The sequence below is a fragment of the Entelurus aequoreus genome, linkage group LG28, assembly GCF_033978785.1.
Source record: "Entelurus aequoreus isolate RoL-2023_Sb linkage group LG28, RoL_Eaeq_v1.1, whole genome shotgun sequence".
NCBI classification, from domain to species: domain Eukaryota; kingdom Metazoa; phylum Chordata; class Actinopteri; order Syngnathiformes; family Syngnathidae; genus Entelurus; species Entelurus aequoreus.
In genome coordinates, this window is record NC_084758.1 from 699,416 (window position 1) to 707,777 (window position 8,362).

Consider the following 8,362-nt stretch of genomic DNA (forward strand, 5'->3'; position numbering starts at 1 on the left):
ATAAAAGTACCTTACATAACAGTGACACTGATGACTTCCTGTCTGACTGCACTAACAAAATAAAAGTACCTTACATAACAGTGACAGTGATGACTTCTTGTCTGACTGCGCTAACAAAATAAAAGTACCTTACATAACAGTGACAGTGATGACTTCCTGTCTGACTGTGCTAACAAAATAAAAGTACCTTACATAACAGTGACACTGATGACTTCCTGTCTGACTGGGCTAACAAAATAAAAGTACCTTACATAACAGTGACAGTAATGACTTCCTGTCTGACTGCACTAACAAAATAAAAGTACCTTACATAACAGTGACAGTGATGACTTCTTGTCTGACTGCGCTAACAAAATAAAAGTACCTTACATAACAGTGACAGTGATGACTTCCTGTCTGACTGTGCTAACAAAATAAAAGTACCTTACATAACAGTGACACTGATGACTTCCTGTCTGACTGCACTAACAAAATAAAAGTACCCTACATAACAGTGACAGTGATGACTTCTTGTCTGACTGCGCTAACAAAATAAAAGTACCTTACATAACAGTGACACTGATGACTTCCTGTCTGACTGCGCTAACAAAATAAAAGTACCTTACATAACAGTGACAGTGATGACTTCCTGTCTGACTGCACTAACAAAATAAAAGTACCTTACATAACAGTGACAGTGATGACTTCCTGTCTGACTGCACTAACAAAATAAAAGTACCTTACATAACAGTGACAGTGATGACTTCCTGTCTGACTGCACTAACAAAATAAAAGTACCTTACATAACAGTGACAGTGATGACTTCCTGTCTGACTGCCTAACAAAATAAAAGTACATTACATAACAGTGACAGTGATGATTTCCTGTCAGACTGTGCTAACAAAATAAAAGTACCTTACATAACAGTGACACTGATGACTTCCTGTCTGACTGGGCTAACAAAATAAAAGTACCTTACATAACAGTGACAGTAATGACTTCCTGTCTGACTGCACTAACAAAATAAAAGTACCTTACATAACAGTGACAGTGATGACTTCTTGTCTGACTGCGCTAACAAAATAAAAGTACCTTACATAACAGTGACACTGATGACTTCCTGTCTGACTGCACTAACAAAATAAAAGTACCTTACATAACAGTGACAGTGATGACTTCTTGTCTGACTGCGCTAACAAAATAAAAGTACCTTACATAACAGTGACACTGATGACTTCCTGTCTGACTGCACTAACAAAATAAAAGTACCTTACATAACAGTGACAGTGATGACTTCTTGTCTGACTGCGCTGACAAAATAAAAGTACCTTACATAACAGTGACACTGATGACTTCCTGTCTGACTGCGCTAACAAAATAAAAGTACCTTACATAACAGTGACAGTGATGACTTCCTGTCTGACTGCACTAACAAAATAAAAGTACCTTACATAACAGTGACAGTGATGACTTCCTGTCTGACTGGACTAACAAAATAAAAGTACCTTACATAACAGTGACAGTGATGACTTCCTGTCTGACTGCCTAACAAAATAAAAGTACCTTACATAACAGTGACAGTGATGACTTCCTGTCTGACTGCACAAACAAAATAAAAGTACCTTACATAACAGTGACAGTGATGACTTCCTGTCTGACTGTGCTAACAAAATAAAAGTACCTTACATAACAGTGACACTGATTACTTCCTGTCTGACTGCGCTAACAAAATAAAATTACCTTACATAACAGTGACAGTGATGACTTCCTGTCTGACTGTGCTAACAAAATAAAAGTACCTTACATAACAGTGACACTGATGACTTCCTGTCTGACTGGGCTAACAAAATAAAAGTACCTTACATAACAGTGACAGTAATGACTTCCTGTCTGACTGCACTAACAAAATAAAAGTACCTTACATAACAGTGACAGTGATGACTTCTTGTCTGACTGCGCTAACAAAATAAAAGTACCTTACATAACAATGACACTGATGACTTCCTGTCTGACTGCACTAACAAAATAAAAGTACCTTACATAACCGTGACAGTGATGACTTCTTGTCTGACTGCGCTAACAAAATAAAAGTACCTTACATAACAGTGACACTGATGACTTCCTGTCTGACTGCGCTAACAAAATAAAAGTACCTTACATAACAGTGACAGTAATGACTTCCTGTCTGACTGCACTAACAAAATAAAAGTAACTTAAATAACAGTGACAGTGATGACTTATTGTCTGACTGCGCTATCAAAATAAAAGTACCTTACATAACAGTGACACTGATGACTTCCTGTCTGACTGCACTAACAAAATAAAAGTTCCTTACATAACAGTGAAAGTGATGACTTCTTGTCTGACTGCGCTAACAAAATAAAAGTACCTTACATAACAGTGACACTGATGACTTCCTGTCTGACTGCGCTAACAAAATAAAAGTACTTTACATAACAGTGACAGTGATGATTTCCTGTCTGACTGCACTAACAAAATAAAAGTACCTTACATAACAGTGACAGTGATGACTTCCTGTCTGACTGCGCTAACAAAATAAAAGTACCTTACAAAACAGTGACACTGATGACTTCCTGTCTGACTGGGCTAACAAAATAAAAGTACCTTACAAAACAGTGACAGTAATGACTTCCTGTCTGACTGCACTAACAAAATAAAAGTACCTTACATAACAGTGACAGTGATGACTTCTTGTCTGACTGCGCTAACAAAATAAAAGTACCTTACATAACAGTGACACTGATGACTTCCTGTCTGACTGCACTAACAAAATAAAAGTACCTTACATAACAGTGACAGTGATGACTTCTTGTCTGACTGCGCTAACAAAATAAAAGTACCTTACATAACAGTGACACTGATGACTTCCTGTCTGACTGCGCTAACAAAATAAAAGTACCTTACATAACAGTGACAGTGATGACTTCCTGTCTGACTGCACTAACAAAATAAAAGTACCTTACATAACAGTGACAGTGATGACTTCCTGTCTGACTGCGCTAACAAAATAAAAGTACCTTACATAACAGTGACAGTGATGACTTCCTGTCTGACTGTGCTAACAAAATAAAAGTACCTTACATAACAGTGACACTGATGACTTCCTGTCTGACTGGGCTAACAAAATAAAAGTACCTTACATAACAGTGACAGTAATGACTTCCTGTCAGACTGCGTTAACAAAATAAAAGTACCTTACATAACAGTGACAGTGATGACTTCTTGTCTGACTGCGCTAACAAAATAAAAGTACCTTACATAACAGTGACACTGATGACTTCCTGTCTGACTGCGCTAACAAAATAAAAGTACCTTACATAACAGTGACAGTGATGACTTCCTGTCTGACTGCACTAACAAAATAAAAGTACCTTACATAACAGTGACAGTGATGACTTCCTGTCTGACTGCACTAACAAAATAAAAGTACCTTACATAACAGTGACAGTGATGACTTCCTGTCTGACTGCCTAACAAAATAAAAGTACCTTACATAACAGTGACAGTGATGACTTCCTGTCTGACTGTGCTAACAAAATAAAAGTACCTTACATAACAGTGACACTGATGAATTCCTGTCTGACTGGGCTAACAAAATAAAAGTACCTTACATAACAGTGACAGTAATGACTTCCTGTCTGACTGCACTAACAAAATAAAAGTACCTTACATAACAGTGACAGTGATGACTTCTTGTCTGACTGCGCTAACAAAATAAAAGTACCTTACATAACAGTGACACTGATGAATTCCTGTCTGACTGCACTAACAAAATAAAAGTACCTTACATAACAGTGACAGTGATGACTTCTTGTCTGACTGCGCTAACAAAATAAAAGTACCTTACATAACAGTGACACTGATGACTTCCTGTCTGACTGCACTAACAAAATAAAAGTACCTTACATAACAGTGACAGTGATGACTTCTTGTCTGACTGCGCTAACAAAATAAAAGTACCTTACATAACAGTGACACTGATGACTTCCTGTCTGACTGCGCTAACAAAATAAAAGTACCTTACATAACAGTGACAGTGATGACTTCCTGTCTGACTGCACTAACAAAATAAAAGTACCTTACATAACAGTGACAGTGATGACTTCCTGTCTGACTGCACTAACAAAATAAAAGTACCTTACATAACAGTGACAGTGATGACTTCCTGTCTGACTGCACTAACAAAATAAAAGTACCTTACATAACAGTGACAGTGATGACTTCTTGTCTGACTGCGCTAACAAAATAAAAGTACCTTACATAACAGTGACACTGATGACTTCCTGTCTGACTGCGCTAACAAAATAAAAGTACCTTACATAACAGTGACAGTGATGATTTCCTGTCTGACTGCACTAACAAAATAAAAGTACCTTACATAACAGTGACAGTGATGACTTCCTGTCTGACTGTGCTAACAAAATAAAAGTACCTTACAAAACAGTGACACTGATGACTTCCTGTCTGACTGGGCTAACAAAATAAAAGTACCTTACAAAACAGTGACAGTAATGACTTCCTGTCTGACTGCACTAACAAAATAAAAGTACCTTACATAACAGTGACAGTGATGACTTCTTGTCTGACTGCGCTAACAAAATAAAAGTACCTTACATAACAGTGACACTGATGACTTCCTGTCTGACTGCATTAACAAAATAAAAGTACCTTACATAACAGTGACAGTGATGACTTCTTGTCTGACTGCGCTAACAAAATAAAAGTACCTTACATAACAGTGACACTGATGACTTCCTGTCTGACTGCGCTAACAAAATAAAAGTACCTTACATAACAGTGACAGTGATGACTTCCTGTCTGACTGCACTAACAAAATAAAAGTACCTTACATAACAGTGACAGTGATGACTTCCTGTCTGACTGCGCTAACAAAATAAAAGTACCTTACATAACAGTGACACTGATGACTTCCTGTCTGACTGTGCTAACAAAATAAAAGTACCTTACATAACAGTGACACTGATGACTTCCTGTCTGACTGGGCTAACAAAATAAAAGTACCTTACATAACAGTGACAGTAATGACTTCCTGTCTGACTGCACTAACAAAATAAAAGTACCTTACATAACAGTGACAGTGATGACTTCTTGTCTGACTGCGCTAACAAAATAAAAGTACCTTACATAACAGTGACACTGATGACTTCCTGTCTGACTGCACTAACAAAATAAAAGTACCTTACATAACAGTGACAGTGATGACTTCCTGTCTGACTGGACTAACAAAATAAAAGTACCTTACATAACAGTGACAGTGATGACTTCCTGTCTGACTGCCTAACAAAATAAAAGTACCTTACATAACAGTGACAGTGATGACTTCCTGTCTGACTGCACAAACAAAATAAAAGTACCTTACATAACAGTGACAGTGATGACTTCCTGTCTGACTGTGCTAACAAAATAAAAGTACCTTACATAACAGTGACACTGATTACTTCCTGTCTGACTGCGCTAACAAAATAAAATTACCTTACATAACAGTGACAGTGATGACTTCCTGTCTGACTGTGCTAACAAAATAAAAGTACCTTACATAACAGTGACACTGATGACTTCCTGTCTGACTGGGCTAACAAAATAAAAGTACCTTACATAACAGTGACAGTAATGACTTCCTGTCTGACTGCACTAACAAAATAAAAGTACCTTACATAACAGTGACAGTGATGACTTCTTGTCTGACTGCGCTAACAAAATAAAAGTACCTTACATAACAGTGACACTGATGACTTCCTGTCTGACTGCACTAACAAAATAAAAGTACCTTACATAACAGTGACAGTGATGACTTCTTGTCTGACTGCGCTAACAAAATAAAAGTACCTTACATAACAGTGACACTGATGACTTCCTGTCTGACTGCGCTAACAAAATAAAAGTACCTTACATAACAGTGACAGTAATGACTTCCTGTCTGACTGCACTAACAAAATAAAAGTAACTTAAATAACAGTGACAGTGATGACTTATTGTCTGACTGCGCTATCAAAATAAAAGTACCTTACATAACAGTGACACTGATGACTTCCTGTCTGACTGCACTAACAAAATAAAAGTACCTTACATAACAGTGACAGTGATGACTTCTTGTCTGACTGCGCTAACAAAATAAAAGTACCTTACATAACAGTGACACTGATGACTTCCTGTCTGACTGCGCTAACAAAATAAAAGTACCTTACATAACAGTGACAGTGATGATTTCCTGTCCGACTGCACTAACAAAATAAAAGTACCTTACATAACAGTGACAGTGATGACTTCCTGTCTGACTGTGCTAACAAAATAAAAGTACCTTACAAAACAGTGACACTGATGACTTCCTGTCTGACTGGGCTAACAAAATAAAAGTACCTTACAAAACAGTGACAGTAATGACTTCCTGTCTGACTGCACTAACAAAATAAAAGTACCTTACATAACAGTGACAGTGATGACTTCTTGTCTGACTGCGCTAACAAAATAAAAGTACCTTACATAACAGTGACACTGATGACTTCCTGTCTGACTGCACTAACAAAATAAAAGTACCTTACATAACAGTGACAGTGATGACTTCTTGTCTGACTGCGCTAACAAAATAAAAGTACCTTACATAACAGTGACACTGATGACTTCCTGTCTGACTGCGCTAACAAAATAAAAGTACCTTACATAACAGTGACAGTGATGACTTCCTGTCTGACTGCACTAACAAAATAAAAGTACCTTACATAACAGTGACAGTGATGACTTCCTGTCTGACTGCGCTAACAAAATAAAAGTACCTTACATAACAGTGACAGTGATGACTTCCTGTCTGACTGTGCTAACAAAATAAAAGTACCTTACATAACAGTGACACTGATGACTTCCTGTCTGACTGGGCTAACAAAATAAAAGTACCTTACATAACAGTGACAGTAATGACTTCCTGTCAGACTGCGTTAACAAAATAAAAGTACCTTACATAACAGTGACAGTGATGACTTCTTGTCTGACTGCGCTAACAAAATAAAAGTACCTTACATAACAGTGACACTGATGACTTCCTGTCTGACTGCGCTAACAAAATAAAAGTACCTTACATAACAGTGACAGTGATGACTTCCTGTCCGACTGCACTAACAAAATAAAAGTACCTTACATAACAGTGACAGTGATGACTTCCTGTCTGACTGCACTAACAAAATAAAAGTACCTTACATAACAGTGACAGTGATGACTTCCTGTCTGACTGCCTAACAAAATAAAAGTACCTTACATAACAGTGACAGTGATGACTTCCTGTCTGACTGTGCTAACAAAATAAAAGTACCTTACATAACAGTGACACTGATGAATTCCTGTCTGACTGGGCTAACAAAATAAAAGTACCTTACATAACAGTGACAGTAATGACTTCCTGTCTGACTGCACTAACAAAATAAAAGTACCTTACATAACAGTGACAGTGATGACTTCTTGTGTGACTGCGCTAACAAAATAAAAGTACCTTACATAACAGTGACACTGATGACTTCCTGTCTGACTGCACTAACAAAATAAAAGTACCTTACATAACAGTGACAGTGATGACTTCTTGTCTGACTGCGCTAACAAAATAAAAGTACCTTACATAACAGTGACACTGATGACTTCCTGTCTGACTGCACTAACAAAATAAAAGTACCTTACATAACAGTGACAGTGATGACTTCTTGTCTGACTGCGCTAACAAAATAAAAGTACCTTACATAACAGTGACACTGATGACTTCCTGTCTGACTGCGCTAACAAAATAAAAGTACCTTACATAACAGTGACAGTGATGACTTCCTGTCTGACTGCACTAACAAAATAAAAGTACCTTACATAACAGTGACAGTGATGACTTCCTGTCTGACTGCACTAACAAAATAAAAGTACCTTACATAACAGTGACAGTGATGACTTCCTGTCTGACTGCACTAACAAAATAAAAGTACCTTACATAACAGTGACAGTGATGACTTCTTGTCTGACTGCGCTAACAAAATAAAAGTACCTTACATAACAGTGACAGTGATGACTTCTTGTCTGACTGCGCTAACAAAATAAAAGTACCTTACATAACAGTGACACTGATGACTTCCTGTCTGACTGCACTAACAAAATAAAAGTACCTTACATAACAGTGACAGTGATGACTTCTTGTCTGACTGCGCTAACAAAATAAAAGTACCTTACATAACAGTGACACTGATGACTTCCTGTCTGACTGCGCTAACAAAATAAAAGTACCTTACATAACAGTGACAGTAATGACTTCCTGTCTGACTGCACTAACAAAATAAAAGTAACTTAAATAACAGTGACAGTGATGACTTATTGTCTGACT